Below are 17,045 nucleotides of genomic sequence, written 5' to 3'. Positions count from 1 at the left end.
GCCATAGTCAGGGAGGAAATCAGCAGTGCCAGAAAGAGTCTGTTGTTTCTGATAAATTAATTAATGTTCCAGTGTCATTTCCTGACACAATGAGATGCGTAAAAATACAATACAATACCGAAACCCCAATACCATCCCTATTTTTATTTATTTATTTAAATTGAACCTTTATTTAACTAACCTTAAGTATTAGGTACAACACCAACCAAACTGGCCTTCAGATCAGCACTCACAGGCTTTTTCATCCTTCACCTGATTAAACCAACCCTATCATATGGAAAGGTAGAAAAGGGGAAGAGTGGATGTGTGCAGCAGGACAAAGAGATGGGCGAAAATGGGATGAATATAACATGAGGCCGGCCTGTAAAATATGCATCTCCATCCTGGCAGTGATATACTTGTTCAGCTGCTCAGCCCCTTCACCTAATTTACCCAGTCCAATGTTTTTAGAACACGACTCACTCATAACATGAGAGAGGGAACGCGGGGGAGGGAGAGTGAGAGCGCAAAAGAGAGAGAGAGAAAGAGAGAGAGAGACCCTTCAACCAAATGGCACAAATCCTGGCTGTCAGTTTGGGTTCAGGGTGGTTTGTTGACAGAGTGAATTATCGGCAGGGGATCAGATGGTCCTTGAGCAGCATATCGACCGATCTACTGGTCTATCAGATAGGAACTGAACCTTACCAGGGGAACATTAGTGTCAAATAATGACTGAGACAGCAGGTCTGATTCCTTTATTTGGAAGGGGTCTTGTCTATGCCGAAAATGACATTACAGTATGTAATAAAGTACTGAGTGAATCTTGTGAATCTACAGGGCTCAACAGGTTAATGCTTTCCATGCCTCGGTAGACTTGAGAGTTAGGCGTAATAGGAAGAATGACAATAATTAATTAGAGATGAATAGAGAGATGGACCGAATGAGTGTCACCAATGCTACACGCCTGACTAAAACACGTAGACATTTTGACACCCCATAAATCAGCCCCACTGTCCAGAGAAGTGGGAAACCAAATGCCTCTTCAAACCCAGGACCAATGGAAAACAACGACAACTCAATCACGGGTTGACAACCCTCCATTGGCAGGTTGAATGCCAAGGCTGTTTAGTGTGTGTTGTTCGTTGCAGTTTTGCTTCCGAGCTTCATATACGGTGTCTTTTTAGAGCTGATGGGATTTCACAGTATTTAGAGGAGCGTGGGGAATGACGGCCTCCCACTGCAGGAGAGGGAGACAAACATACAGTCATTAATGCAGGTGTGAAGTGTAAACCTCTCCAGGCGGCCACCATCACACGACCGCCAGTCTTATTGTTGTCGTGTCAATCATGTCTAAAGTGAGCGGAGGGCGTAGGAAGTGGGGAGAGGGGGAAGGTGGCATGTCTTGTAATATGGGCATGTTAGAGTGCGGGTCAATTTAATATGAACTTAGTATTCCTTTTAGGGATTGAATCGAACAAGTTTAAAAAACAGACATTAGTACCACTTAGAGAAGACAGAGGAACATTTATTCTAAAACAGCATAGCCGACATGTACATCTTTTATCTTATCACGCACCACTTTGCAATCTTTTAGCCAACATTTCAAATCAGTTGTGTCTGCATCCTCGTATTAAGGATGTGCTCTCCTTACCAGGGAATAAATGCATGTAGTGACATTATCATCAGATTAACATTGGTACTGTGTGTGTGTGGGGGAAAGGCTTCAAAATGATGTTGCCATGGTGATGTTGTCTCTGTGCAGCTTCGACTTGGCAGTGTGTTGAATCATTGAGATGCAGCATGTTGTTGACTTGAATACAATGAGATGAGATACAACAAAGCCACAGAAGCCAGCATGACATCCCAAACAAGGCCATGTAAACCAGAATGGAATCACATTCAAAGTCATGGCAAACAGCACAAAATCAAAGCCATGGCAATAGCATTATCATTATTGAAGCCATTATTGAATCACAAACCAATCAACTGCATTATTATATTATTGCAGTGCAATTATTGAAATACTGTGTAACAACATGTTACTATAACGTGTAAAACTGGTGTGTCACTGTAAATGCTGTCACCCATTCAAAGGGTTATTCAATGCTATGCACTTCTTCTAACCATGTAACATTCCATTTCCATCCATGCCCAGGCTTCATATCACTGGACACTGCTGCTATACAGGCACTCTGCCCAGGGTTCACTACCATGTTCCCTATGCAGGGGTACAGGCACCATGTACATCATGGACCTAAATCACCATAACTGAAAGGTACACAGGTCTCCTTTAGCCTACACCCCAGTGAGCCCTATAGAGTGGGCTACCATGCTGATCCTAAGTCTTCCAAGCAGCAATGTCATGTTCTTATGACTCAACTGTTCCAGAGCTATGGCAATCAAGTTTGCTCTAACTTAAAGCAGCAGGAATCCATTCGCCTCCATGCACAGTCAAGGCCTGCACAACTCAGCATAAATGGGATTGTAAATGATGATGTGAGCATCCACACACATGCACACCCTCACTCATTCCCACACATGCATGCACATACGCACACGCACGCACGCACGCACACAAACACATTTGACGTTTTTTAAACGGTGGTCCTTCTGTAGCTCAGTTGGTAGAGCATGGCGCTTGTAACGCCAGGGTAGTGGGCTCGATCCCCGGGACCACCCATACGTAGAATGTATGCACACATGACTGTAAGTCGCTTTGGATAAAAGCGTCTGCTAAATGGCATATATTATTATATTATTATTATTATATTATTAAAAGTTTGGAGGCTCTTTAATTCCTGATGATTTATCCTGGGTCAAATTACCTAACAGCAAAAAAGTGTCCTCAGTGACTCCAGATTGAACATTTGTAAATTTGCCAGTATTACACAGAGCCAGTGTCATGCAACTGAAAGCTACTGGAGCCCAAAAAAACAATACAGGCCAGGTCAAGATCTGAAAGGAGAGCGAATGATACATGCATTAGGCTTGGGCGGTGTACCATATACAGCTGAAGTCGGAAGTTTACATACACCTTAGCCAAATACATTTAAACTCAGTTTTTCACAATTCCTGACATTTAATCCCCATAAAAAAATCCATTTCTTAGGCCAGTTAGGAACACCACTTTATTTTAAGAATGTGAAATGTCAGAATAATAGTTAAGAGAAGGATTTATTTATTGGGTCAAGCGTTTCGGGTAGCCTTCCACAAGCTTCCCACAATAAGTTGGGTGAATTTTGGCCCATTCCTCCTGACAGAGCACACACTTTTCCAGGTCTGCCCATGGGATTGAGGTCAAGGCTTTGTGATGGCCACTCCAATAACTTGACTTTGTTGTCCTTAAGCCATTTCACCACAACTTTGGAAGCATGCTTGGGGTCATTGTTCATTTGGAAGACCCATTTGCGACCAAGCTTTATCTTCCTGACTGATGTCTTGATGTGTTGCTTCAATATATCCACATACTTTTCCTCCCTCATGGTGCCATCTATTTTGTGAAGTGCAGCAAAGCACCCCCACAACATGATGCTGCCAACCCGTGCTTCACGGTTGGGATGGTGTTCTTCAGCTTGCAAGCCTCCCCCTTTCACCTCCAAACATAATGATGGTCATTATGACCAAATAATTCTATTTTTTTCATCAGACCAGAGGACATTTCTCCAAAAAGTACAATCTTCGTCCCCATGTGCAGTTTTGGCGGTTTTGGAGCAGTGGCTTCTTCCTTGCTGAGCGGCCTTTCAGGTTATGTCGATATAGGACTTGTTTTACTGTGGATATAGATACTTTTGTAACTGTTTCCTCCAGTATCTTCACAAGGTCCTTTGCTGTGGTTCTGGGATTGATTTGCACTTTTCACACCAAAGTACGTTCATCTCTAGGAGACAGAATGTGTCTCCTTCCTGAGCGGTATGACGGCTGCGTGGTCCCATGGTGTTTATAATTGCGTACTATTGTTTGTACAGGTGACCGTGGTACCTTCATGCGTTTGGAAATTGCTCCCAAGGATGAACCCGACTTGTTAGGTCTGCAATGTTTTTCTGAGGTCTTGGCTGATTTCTGTTGATTTCCCATGATATAGAGCAAAGAGGCACTGAGTTCAAATCAAATCAAATTGTATTTGTCACATACACATGGTTAGTTTGAAGGTAGGCCTTGAAATACATCCACAGGTACACCTCCAACTGACTCAAATGATGTCAATTAGCCTATCAGAAGCTTTCAAGTCATGACATTATTTTCTGGAATTCCAAGCTGTTTAAAGGCACAGTCAACTTAGTGTATGTAAACTTCTGACCCACTGGAATTGCAATACAGTTCCTTATAAGTTAAATAATCTGTGTGTAAACAATTGTATGATAATTACTTGTATCATGCACAAAGTAGATGTCCTAACCGACTTGCCAAAACTATAGTTGTTAATAAGATATTTGTGGAGTTGTTTAAAAACGAGTTTTAATGACTCTACCCTAAGTGTATGTAAACTTTCAACTTCAACGGTATACAGTTTACCAGGCTATTTGGAAATAGCCAGGGGATGGTTTTTCAATACCGTACATAGGTTGAAACTATTTCTTTGAAGTCTTTAAATATATTTTAATATTTGTAGCTTTAAGTAAATACCTGCAGTCAATTTATGCAATTGTTAGGAGATTGTAATGAACACGATGAGAGACAGAGAGCTGGTTTCAAGCGCAGGGTGCAGCAGGTGTTTATTGTAAAGGACCACAGGAGGAGGTTGGTAGCTGGGTCCAGGGGCAGGTAGAAGTTCATTCACAGGGGGTCCAAAAAGGGTACAGTACAGGCAGGGAAAAGGCTAGTAACGTCTTCTGGGGGCAATAGGTAGATAACAGGAAATCCAATAGGCTAAAGAACAGGCAGAGAATAGGCAAAAGGGGCGGTGGGCTATGTATTTTTGTAAATAACAGTTGGTGCACGATATCTAAGGAAGTCTCGAGCTATTGCTCGCCTGAGGTAGAGTATCTCATGATAAGCTGTAGACCACACTATCTACCTCGAGAGTTTTCATCTGTATTTTTCGTAGCTGTTTACATACCACCACAGTCAGAGGCTGACACTAAGACAGCATTGAATGAGCTGTGTTCCTCCATAAGCAAACAAGAAAATGTTCACCCAGAGGCGGCGCTCCTAGTAGCCGGGGACTTTAATGCAGGGAAACTTAAATCCGTTTTACCAAATGTAAATGTTAAATGTGCAACCAGAGGAAAACAAACTTTGCACCACTTTTACTCCACACACAGAGACACATACAAAGCTCTCCCTCGCCCTCCATTTGGTAAATATGAGCATAATTCTATCCTCCCGATTCCTGCTTACAAGCAAAAATTAAAGCAGGAGGCACCAGTGACGAGATCAATAAAAAGAAGTGGTCAGATGAAGCAGATACTAAGCTACAGGACTGTTTTGCTAGCACAGACTGGAATATATTCCGGGATTCCTCCTATGGCATGGATTCTGTGTTAACGTGACCCCTAAGTTTGCTAGATATCTAAGTAAGTGGCTGAATTAATAAGGTGATGGGGCATCGTATTGTGTTAGCTTTCTGCCGTGTTTGAGAAGACAAAGCCCTTAGGATTAGGTATCTGTACAGCTGCCACTGCAGCTTGATTTCCTTGCATTTTTCTCCTCTCCCTTCTGGGCCCATCTGCTCCTCCCCCATCTTTTCTGAGCAGAGCATGCAGACCTGTTGCCCGTGTGACTCCAGACTCCACACAGACACAGCGTGTACTAAGGCTGTCCTCGACTTTAAAAAAATCTTGGTACGAGATTTGTCTGTTCTTTCAAACAACAAATTGTAAAATGTGTATTGGCCTCCAGAGTGGCACAGCGGTCTAAGGCACTGCAGTGCTTGAGGTGTCACTACAGATCCAGGTTCGATCCCGGGCTGTGTCGTAGCCGCGACCAGTTCTACAGTGTTTCCTCCAACACACTGGTGCGGCTGGCTTCTGGGTTAAGCAAGCAGTATGTCAAAGAAGCAGTGCGGATTGGCAGGGTCGTGTTTCAGAAGACTCATGGCTTTTGACCTTCGCCTCTCTGGAGTCTGCATGGGAGTTGCAACGATGGGAAAAGACTGTAACATGTAACATATCATGAAAAAGGGGTCAAGTGTAAAAAATAAAATAATATTTGTAGCTATATAGACACACGCTATGGGGGTAGATCCCCTTTAATATTGCAGATAGATTGTGACTTCCATCAATGTATTGTTTGCATCATTTCCAATCTCCCTTATATATGTACTGTTCCTTCAGAAAGTATTCAGACCCCTTGACTTTTTCACATTTTGTTACGTTACAACTTTATTCTAAAATGTATTGAATAGTTTTTTTCCTCACACACAATACCCCATAATGACTGAGCAAAAACAAGTTTTTAGAAATGTTTGCTAATTTTTTTTTTTTTAAATTAACTGAAATATCCCAGCATATGTGGGATCTCCTTCAAGACTGTTGGAAAAGCATTCCAGGTGAAGCTGGTTGAGAGAATGCCAAGAGTGTGAAAATCTGTGATCATGACAAAGGGTGGCTACTTTGAAGAAACTCAAATGTAAAATATATTTGATTTGTTTTACACTTTGGTTACTACATGATTCCATATTTGTTTTTTCATAGTTTTGATGTCTCCACTATTATTCTACAATGTCGAAAATAGTAAAAAATAAAGAAAAACCCTGGAATGAGTAGGTGTGTCCAAATGTTTGACTGGTACTGTAAGTAATCAGACCCTTTACTCAGTACTTTGTTGAAACACCTTTGGCAGTGATTACATTGAGTCTTTGAGTCTTCGTGGGTATGATGCTACAAGAGGGGCACAACTGTATCACACCTGTATTTGGGGAGTTTCTCCCATTCTTCTCTGCAGATCCTCTCAAGCTCTGTCAGGTTATTTGGGGAGCATTGCTGCACAGCTATGTTCAGGTCTCTCCAGAAATGTTCGATCAGGTTCAAGTCCGGGCTCTGGATGGGCCACTCAAGCACATTCAGAGACTTGTCCCTCTTGCGTTATCTTGGCTATGTGCTTAGGGTTGCTGTCCTGTTGGAAGGTGAACTTTTGCACCAGCTTTTATCAAAGATCTTTCTATACATTGCTCCATTTATCTTTCCCTCGATCCTGACTAGTCTTCCAGTCCCTGCCACTGAAAAACATCCCCACAGCATGATGCCACCACCATTCTTCACCGTAGAGATGGTGAAAGGTTTCCTTCAGACGTGACGCTTGGCATTCAGGCCAAAGAGTTCAATCTTGGTTTCATCAGACCAGATAATCTTGTTTCTCATAGTCTGAGTGTCTTTTGGCAAACTCCAAGTGGGCTGTCATGTGCCTTTTACTGAGGAGTGGCTTCCGTCTGGCCACTCTACCATAAAGGCCGGATTGTAGGAGTGCCGCAGAGATGGTTGTCCTTCTGGAAGCTTCTCCCATGCCCACAGAGGAACTCTAGAGCTCTGTCAGAGTGACCATCGGGTTCTTGGTCACCTCCCTTCCATTTAAGAATAACGGAGACCACTGTGTTCTTGGGGACCTTCAATGCTGCAGAATTGTTTTGGTACCCTTCCCCAGATCTGTTTCTCTACACAAGCCTGTCTCGGTGCTCTACGGACAATTCCTTCGACCTCATGGCTTGGTTCTTGCTCTGACATTGTGGGACCTTATATAGACAGATGTGTGCCTTTCCATGTCATGTCCAATCAATGGAATGTACCGCAGGTGGACTCCAATCAAGATGTAGAAACATCTCAAGGATTATCAATGCACCTGTGCTCAATTTGGAGTCGTATACCAAAGGGTCTGTATACTTATGTAAACAAGGTATTTATTTTTTATATTTTATGTCTAAAAACCTGTTTTTGCTTTTTTTAAACTTTGGGCTATTGTGTGTAGATTTCTGAGAACTTGTATTTATTTATTTTGTTTTAAAATAAGGCTGCAATGTAACAAATGTGGAAAATGTCAAGGGGTCTGAATACTTTCCTGAGGTACAATATTTTGAAATATTTATAAAGTATATATATATTTTCATATTTTCCTTTATAATTTTCCCCTAACCCTACCACCCCTCCCCTAATTGGAGTAAACTACTGGACAACAACACTTAGGCTTCTACCTCCACTGTATATAGACTTTTTGTTTTCTTTTGTTCTACTGTATTATTGACTGTATGTTTTGTTTATTCCATGTTTAACTCTGTGTTGTTGTATGTGTCAAATTGCTACGCTTTATCTTGGCCAGGTCGCAGTTGAAAATGAGAACTTATTCTCAACTAGCCTACGTGGTTAAATAAAGGTGAAATAAAATTTAAAAAAATACATACTATTTACATTTTACTGACACAGTAAATTTTACAATAGTTCTCTTTTGTTTGTTTTTAGTCCAATCCTTCAGCTACCCTCAACCCCTCCTATGTATCTCTCAAGACCATCCAGTTTTGATTTCTATTTGCCATACATTGTCAACTGTGCTGTGAAGTTTCACAGAAGTTCTCAGAGTTTCTAAAGATTGTAAATTAAAGATAAACATTTTTGCTAAGAGTATTATTATATTATTGATCAATTGAATAGGACTTTTCAAATCACCCAGTAGTGCTATTTGCTGTTAGCTCCTGGTAAATGTTGCAATTCTTCAGCCATTCCTGAACCTATGACCAAAAACAAGCGACAGTACCAAAACAAATGATCGAATTATTATGTCTCTCTTCACAGCAAAATCTGCAGAGCTGGGATGGTTGTATCCCCCATATATATATAACATTCTATTGGTTGCAATAATTTTGTACAATAAGTTAAATGGAAAAATGTGAATAATTTGGTGTATCAGTTCATAAACCATGTGCCATGGAATCAGTACACTAAAAATCTCTTACTAGGCTATTTTTTGGTCCTAAATTAAACTGGTATACTTGGTTATTTACCACAATTTTCTTTAACCAATTTTGGTCTTTAATACAAAGCCTACAGCCAAGGTCCTTAATTACTCCCCTTCCGCTTGCCTCTTCCATTTTGCGGAATGGCTGCAATTAGTTGGTTGTCATTTTGAGTAGAGCAGTCATTTCCATATATTTTTGTTAGCTGCATGTGTGACATAACTCTACCCGTCCTATTTATGATATAATTTACAAGGACTATACTGTTTTTAAAAAATTTTTCCCCAAAATATATATTTTTTAAATAAATTTGAATATTTGAGTTTAACCATAATATTAGTTGCCATATTTGTTCTGTCTTTTCTGGAGGTTTAAACTGAAATTGCAACCAACTATCTATGGCTTCTTTTAAACCCAGTGATATTTTGGAGATGATTTCAATTTTTAAAAAATGAAAGTGAGAGGTTGTGCAGTTACATTTTATTTGAGGAAGCCCGAGAGGCAGCCCCAAAAATGTATTGGGGGAGGCACTTGGAGCTGTCAGCAAAGCTGAGGGCTAAGTCTGAGAGGGTCGAGGAGTTATTGGACAGATTGGAGGAGAATGAACGGATGGGAGATGAGGAGACACTCGAGGAGGTGTTAATAGAATTGGAGGAGAGTGAAGAGAGAGAGCTGTTGATTTGGCGTAGTATGCAAGGCATTCGCCCTGTGGTCCGTGTCCCCAGCCAGGTACCACCAGTGGCGGCACCCCGCACCAGGCTGTCTCTCTGTCCCATCAATACAGGTGCTCCCGCCTGTCCGGCGCTACCAGAGCTTCCTCCCGCCTGTTCAGAGCCGCCAGAGCCCCTCAGTCCAGAGGCGCCAGAGCTCCTCTGTCCAGCGCTGCCAGAGCCTTCCTCCTCTCCAGCGCTGCCGGAGTCTCCTGCCTGTCCGGTGCTGCCAGAGCTTCCGCCCCTCAGTCCAGAGGCGCCAGAGCCCCTCAGTCCAGAGGCGCCAGAGCCCCTCAGTCCAGAGGCGCCAGAGCTCCTCTGTCCAGCGCTGCCAGAGCCTTCCTCCTCTCCAGCACTGCCGGAGTCTCCTGCCTGTCCGGTGCTGCCAGAGCTTCCGCCCCTCAGTCCAGAGGCGCCAGAGCCCCTCAGTCCAGAGGCGCCAGAGCACCTCTGTCCAGCGCTGCCAGAGCCCCTCTGTCCAGCGTTGCCAGAACCTTCCTCCTCTCCAGCGCTGTCGGAGTCTCCCGCCTGTCCAGAGCCGCCAGAGCCCCTCAGTCCAGAGGCGCCAGAGCTCCTCTGTCCAGCGCTGCCAGAGCCTTCCTCCTCTCCAGCGCCGCCTGAGCTGCCCGTCTGCCCAGCTCCGCCTGAGCCGCCCATCTGCCCAGCGCCGCCTGAGCCGTCCGTCTGCCCAGCGCCATCTGAGCCGCCCGTCTGCCCAGCACAATCTGAGCCGCCCATCTGCCCAGCGCAATCTGAGCCGCCCAGCGCCATCTGAGCCACCCGTCTGCCCATCTGAGTTACCCCTCAGTCCTGAGTTACCCCTCAGTCCTGAGATACCCCTCAGTCCTGAGCTACCCCTCAGTCCTGAGGTGTCCCTCAGTCCGATGGGCCTGTTGTTTAGGGTTCCCAGGTCAGGGTCGGCGGCAAGGGTCGCCGTTCCTAGGAGACCACAGAGGCGGACTAAGACTATGGTGGAGTGGGGTCCACGTCCAGCTCCAGAGCCGCCACCACGCACAGATGCCCACCCAGACCCTCCCCTATAGGTTCAGGTTTTGCGGCCGGAGTCCACACCTTGGGAGGGGGGTACTGTCACGTTCTGACCATAGTATTTGTGTTATTTGTTTGTTTGAATTGGTCAGGACATGAGTTGGGTGGGCATTCTATGTTTTGTGTTTCTAGGTTGGTTTTCTGTGTTCTGTGTAGTATGGTTCTCAATCAGAAGTAGGTGTCGTTAGTTGTCTCTGATTGAGAATCATACTTAGGTAGCCTGGGTTTCACTGTTTGTTTGTGGGTGATTGTTTCCGTGTCTGTGTTTTACACCACACGGTACTGTTTTCGGTTTCGGTTATTCACGTTACATTTATTGTTTTGTATGGAGTGTTCAGTTTATGTGTTTAAATAAACAACTATGGACACTTACCACGCCGCATATCGGTCCTCCGATCCTTCTCGCCTTTCCTCTTCAGACGAAGAGGAGGAAAACCATTACAACCAGGGCGTTTTTTTTTACACAAATAGACAGGTATTTTTCTTTCCGTGGTAGCAATACCTTATCTATTTTTACTAACTTTCAATTAAAATGTATTGTCGTGAGATAATTTACTATATGAGTACAGAGTATGTCCCCTTCACCGTCACACCATTTTATTGGTAAACTACACGGTAATGTAAAAGTTTTATTTTTGAGTGATCCAATACGTTATCTTCATTCGGTTGTAATCCGGAGAGGTTAGAAAAATGATCTAGATCCTCTATGAGGCTGTGGAGGGATCCAAATTGTGAATTAAAAAGAAAACATGACTCATCAGCGTACAATGACACCTTTGTTCATAAGCCCTGAATTTCTAGCCCCATGATATTATTGTTGGCTATAATGCCCATAATAAATAGATATGCTGATAGTGGAAAACCCTTGTTTTACTCCTCTTGACTGTTTAATACTTTCTGAGAAGAAGCCATTATTTATGAATCTACCTAAAAAAAAATATTTTTAAATTTTACCTTCATTTAACCAGGCAAGTCAGTTAAGAACATATTCTTATTTTCAATGACAGCCTGGGAACAGTGGGTTAACTGCCTATTCAGGGGCAGAACGACAGATTGTCAGCTCGGGGGTTTGAACTCGCACGCATCCTTACGGTTAGAAGTCCAACGCTCTAACCACTAGGCTACGCTGCCACCTAGGGTTACTGTACCTCATTGTTTAAGAGATTCTCCTTAATTGAAATATTCCAGGCATTTATATATGAATTCTAGTCATACTTTATCAAAAGCCTTTTCAAAGTCAGTTATGAATACCAGGCCTGGTTACCAAGATTTTTCATAGTGTTCATATGTTTCCATTACTTGTCTTATCTCCAATGTATCGTCCATGTATATATATATACCATTTAGCAGACGCTTTTATCCAAAGCGACTTACAGTCATGTGTGCATACATTCTACGTATGGGTGGTCCCGGGAATCGAACCCACTACACTGGCGTTACAAGCGCCATGCTCTACCAACTGAGCTACAGAAGGACATGTAAAACACCTGTCTGATTAGGATTAATAATATCCAACAATACCTTTTAAATTCCATGCGCATTGCATTTTGCTAACATCTTTGCATCACAACACTGAAGTGTAAGGGGCCTCCAATTTTTTTAATGGACTGGATATTTACCACTTGGGTCCTGTTTCAGTAATAATGAAATCAGACCTGGTTGAGTATCTGATTATCTAACATTTTTATAGCAGTGGTTAAAACATGCTAATAGCGGTCCTCTCAGTACATAAAAAAATGTTTGGTATACCACAACTGGTTTTCCCGGACTTAAATTCTTTAATTGCATCAAGAAAGTTCCTCCTCTGTAATTTGGCCTTCACATGAGTCTTTCTGTACAGCAGTTCATTTTACATTATTAATAGAAATGCATTCTTACATTTAACTCCAGTTAGTGGAGATTTATAACAAGTTTCATGACTCTGTCATTTGTAACAAGTTTCAGTATATTATTTTTGGTAGTATTTCAATGTTGAAGATGTAAAAATAATTGTATGCATTTTTCTCCATATTTCATCTAGTTTGCTTTATTTTTATAATATATTACAACTTGATCAAGTTCCTACATTTGTTTTTGTTTTACCTCTAACATATTCTGTGCCTCTATGGTACAGTTTTTATTACTTTGTAAATATGAACTCTTTTGACCTACTGTACATCGCATTTGCTTTAAAGATGAGTATTGAATTGCATGGCTTCTAAAAGGCACATTTAAAAGTGTCCCATACAATAAGGGCATCTGCTGTACCTACACTACCATTCAAAAGTTTGGGGTTACTTAGACATTTCCTTGTTTTTTTAAAGAAAAGCACGTTTTTTTGTCCATTAAAATGACATCAAATTGATCAGAAATACAGTGTAGACAGTGTTAATGTTGTAAATGACTATTGTAGCTGGAAACGGATGATTTTTTAATGGAATATCTACATAGGCGTACAGAGGCCCATTATCAGCAACCATCATTCCTGTGTTCCAATGGCACGTTGTGTTAGCTAATCCAAGCTTATCATTTTAAAAGGCTAATTGATCATTAGAAAACCCTTTTGCATTTATGTTAGCACGGCTGAAAACTGTTGTGCTAATTAAGGAAGCCATAAAACTGGCCTTCATTAGATTAGTTGAGTATCTGGAGCATAGGCATTTGTGGGTTCGATTACAGGCTCAAAATGGCCAGAAACAAAGACCTTTCTTCTGAAAGTCTGTTCTTGTTCTGAGAAATGAAGGCTATTCCATGCGAGAAATTGCCAAGAAACTGAAGATCTCGTACAACGCTGTGTACTACTCCCTTCACAGAATAGCGCAAATTGACCCTAACCAGAATAGAAAGAGGAGTAGGAGGCCCCGGTGCACAACTGAGCAAGAGGACAAGTACATTAGAGTGTCTAGTTTGAGAAACAGACACCTCACAAGTCTTCAACTGGCAGCTTCATTAAATAGTACCCGCAAAACACCAGTCTCAACGTCAACAGTGAAGGGGCGACTCTGGGATTCTTCTAGGTGACTACTTCATAAAGCTAGTTGAGAGAATGCCAAGAGTGTGCAGAGCTGTCATCAAGGCAAATGGTGGCTACTATGAAGAATCTAAAATCTAAAATATAGATTTTCTCAAGCATCTCTGTGCAGTCAGACCTTTTGATTATTTTGTGCCACCAGGGTCACAATAATTTCCCCCCTCTCTGATTGTCTGTGTGTGACCTCCTCCCCATGGGTTACTGCAGCTAGTGCTGCCAACACTGTCACTGCCTGGGTGGGGGCACCACACCAGAATTCCCACCGGCTAGGTATAAGGTTGTCAAGGTTCTCATTGGCAGCTTTGAGAAATTATACTCACCCATTTGGGGGCTTTGGCTTTGTTGGACCAACCCTGCCAGGCAGACTCAGACTCTTGAGGGGGCAGTGCTGCTTTAGTGGGTCTCTGATTGTGTTTATATTATTATATAGGTTATTTGCAATAGGCCTATAAAACAGATAAGGACTTCTTCATAATGTGTGGGTCGCTCAGGTGGGTGTTTAGGGATTAGGTTTGGGGATCCTTCCATCATGATAGGACAATAAATACATTTTATTTTAAAATCAGTTTTTATTATTACAATCCCTACCATGGATAGTAGTTTCGTGTTCCATTATTTGACTCCTCTATGGGAACGTTGTATTATTTAGAATAGCCATGGAGTAGTCTTGGTGTCTCAAAACAGTTGGTTGTCAATGTACAGTTTTTCAACTACGAGACCTACACATTTCCCTATTCACCCTGAAGAGTTGGAATGGAACTTTGCACCGTTTTCCAATTTCCTTTGGGAACTGAACATTCGTGCCTATTTTCATGCCAGTGAGTCTTTTGCCCAGGCTTTTAACCATTATTTTATCTTTAAAGGGTTCAAATTTGGCAACGATTGGGCGCTTGTATTGCTGTCCTCTCTGCCCGAAACAGTGTACACTTTAGAGTTTGATTTTGTCAACAGTATCACCTGGGATTTGTAGCACTTTAAAAATGAATTCTTTCACCACACTTTCAGGATCATAACCCTCATTTTCTTTAATACCAGTAAGTATGAGATGTTCTTGCATAGATATAGTCTGTATTCCAAGTCAGGCTTCTATCAGAAACATGTTCTCCTTGTTAAGTTCTTTAATGTCCATTTCAATACAATTGACTGTACCTTTTGGCTTGTTTCTTTCTCCGTTGTCGCAGCTTTTTCATCACTCGTCTCAAGGCTCGCCTTCAACTCCTTTATATCTTTACTAACTAGTTCAAGTCTGCCCAATTTATCATTTATCGACTTGAGCAAGTCCGTTTCTACACTTACCATTCCCGTTGGTGATAAGCATACATCGTCTGTGTCTGTTGATGAGTCTTGTTATCTTTTGGGGATTGGTTCTCTGTGCTTACTCTCCGACATGTTTTTGAGTTGATTGTATTGGTGATATTGCTTGATAAATTTCCCTAACCTTGTAATTTGCTTTGTGTTGTTATCCAGATTGAAAGTTATTGCCCACAATTGCATGGAGTGAAGTGATAATATTTCGTCAAATGTACAGATATTGAATATTACATTTTTATATCTTGAGGCATTCTGCACTGCTGTCTTCATTCCACCATTGAAGCTTGCATTGTGTTAATAACATCAACTATATGTAGGCTACTGAGCTTGTTTGATGCTTTTAATATTTAGCTAACAGTCTCCATGGAAATGTACTATTACTTGTGCTAATTTTGTTAGCGTTCTGGTAATAGAAGCAGAATTGTATTATTTTTGGAGCCCCCTTGTGTACTAAGCCGGTAATATCGTACATTTCGGGATGAGAGAAGGATGGTATGACAATATGAAAATCTGGATACCACCCAACCTTAGCGAGCATATTTCCAACAGAAGGTGATTGTATCTTTAATATGTGGGCTGAGAGATTATCCTATACCCGGTTCATACCGGCATTGGCATGGCAAATTCAAGGACTTTCAAGTACTTTTTCAAGCACTTAAGTGTCATTTTCATTTTCAAAACAAGCTTTCACAATCTCACTGCAGAATTAGACGTTCATCTATGTTCTCCAAACGTCCAATTTCAAAGTTGCTCCAAGCGTCCATTTTCAAAGTGTTTTTGTTTCTTCTGCGGCTCTGTATCATTCCACTATTCCAAAGGTTAAATTTCGAAGTTAAGGGTTAAGTTTAGGAGGCACTCACTCTGAATGGTTAAATTAAGGATTAAGGTTGGGGAGAGGGATTAAAACATTAAGTTTAGGCACTCATTCCAAATGGTTAAAGTAGCGGTTAAGGTTTGGGATTTTAAAAAAGGAATTTAAAAAATAGAAGTGTCCGCAACTGGATTGAACACACAGCCTACTGATCCAGTGTCATTGGATTACACCCATCCACCACCTCTGTCAACAAAACTTGATCAAAAGCCAAGCCTACTTGATGATAATAGTGTTCACTGTTGCCCCAAGTGGCCAATTATGAAGGCATTTCCCGACGTTCCTCAGGACATGGACAGAAGTCCAATTTCGACGTCACTCTTGATTGACTTGGCTGAATTTTCAAGTACCTATATTTGATATGTAATTGTTGTAATAGCCTATAGAACAAGCAATTTAAATCAAGGCTCAAGGGCACAACGAATTGCAAAAATCACTGAAGCTGGAGACATATCTCCCTCTCTAACTTGAAGCATCAGCTGTCAGAGCAGCTTACCGATCACTGTACCTGTACACAGCCAATCTGTAAATAGCACACCCAACTACCTCATCCCCATATTGTTATTTATCATCTTGCTCTTTTGCACCCCAGTATCTCTACTTGCACATCATCATCTGCACATCTATCCCTCCAGTGTAATTATTTAGCCTCTATGGCCAATTTATCGCCTTACCTCCCTAATCTTCTACATTTGCACACACTGTACATAGATTTTCCTATTGTGTTATTGACTGTACGTTTGTTTATGTGTAACTCTGTGTTGTTGTTTTAGTCGCCTTATTTTGGCCAGGTCGCAGTTGTAAATGAGAACTTGTTCTCAACAGGCCTACCTGGTTAAATAAAGGTGAAATAAAATAAAATACTAAAACTAGCCAATTCAACTTCAATTCCATTATATTGCAGTTTGTTTTTATCTGCAGTGTAAACAACAGTTTAAAGTAAAACTCCAATAAAGAGATGAAAGAAATGGAAGAGAGATGGAGTGAAAGGAAAAGAGGAAAGAAAGACAGTGGTGCTGTGAATGTGTAAGGATTTAGATGCCGTCCTCAAACCATCAGCAAGATGGGAAAATGATATACCATAACTCCGAGGACAAAATGACCCTGCAACACAGTAAATAAGTCTCCTTTTGAAAAGCCAGCAACATGTGTATTTGTGTCAGAGGCGGTCAGCATTTTTGGGACACAGACAGGATTGGAGCACTTTTCATACTTTATGTAATTGAAGAGATAACTCTG

This window comes from Oncorhynchus keta, chromosome 29 (assembly GCF_023373465.1).
Source record: "Oncorhynchus keta strain PuntledgeMale-10-30-2019 chromosome 29, Oket_V2, whole genome shotgun sequence".
NCBI lineage: Eukaryota > Metazoa > Chordata > Actinopteri > Salmoniformes > Salmonidae > Oncorhynchus > Oncorhynchus keta.
This window is presented reverse-complemented; position numbering follows the sequence as displayed.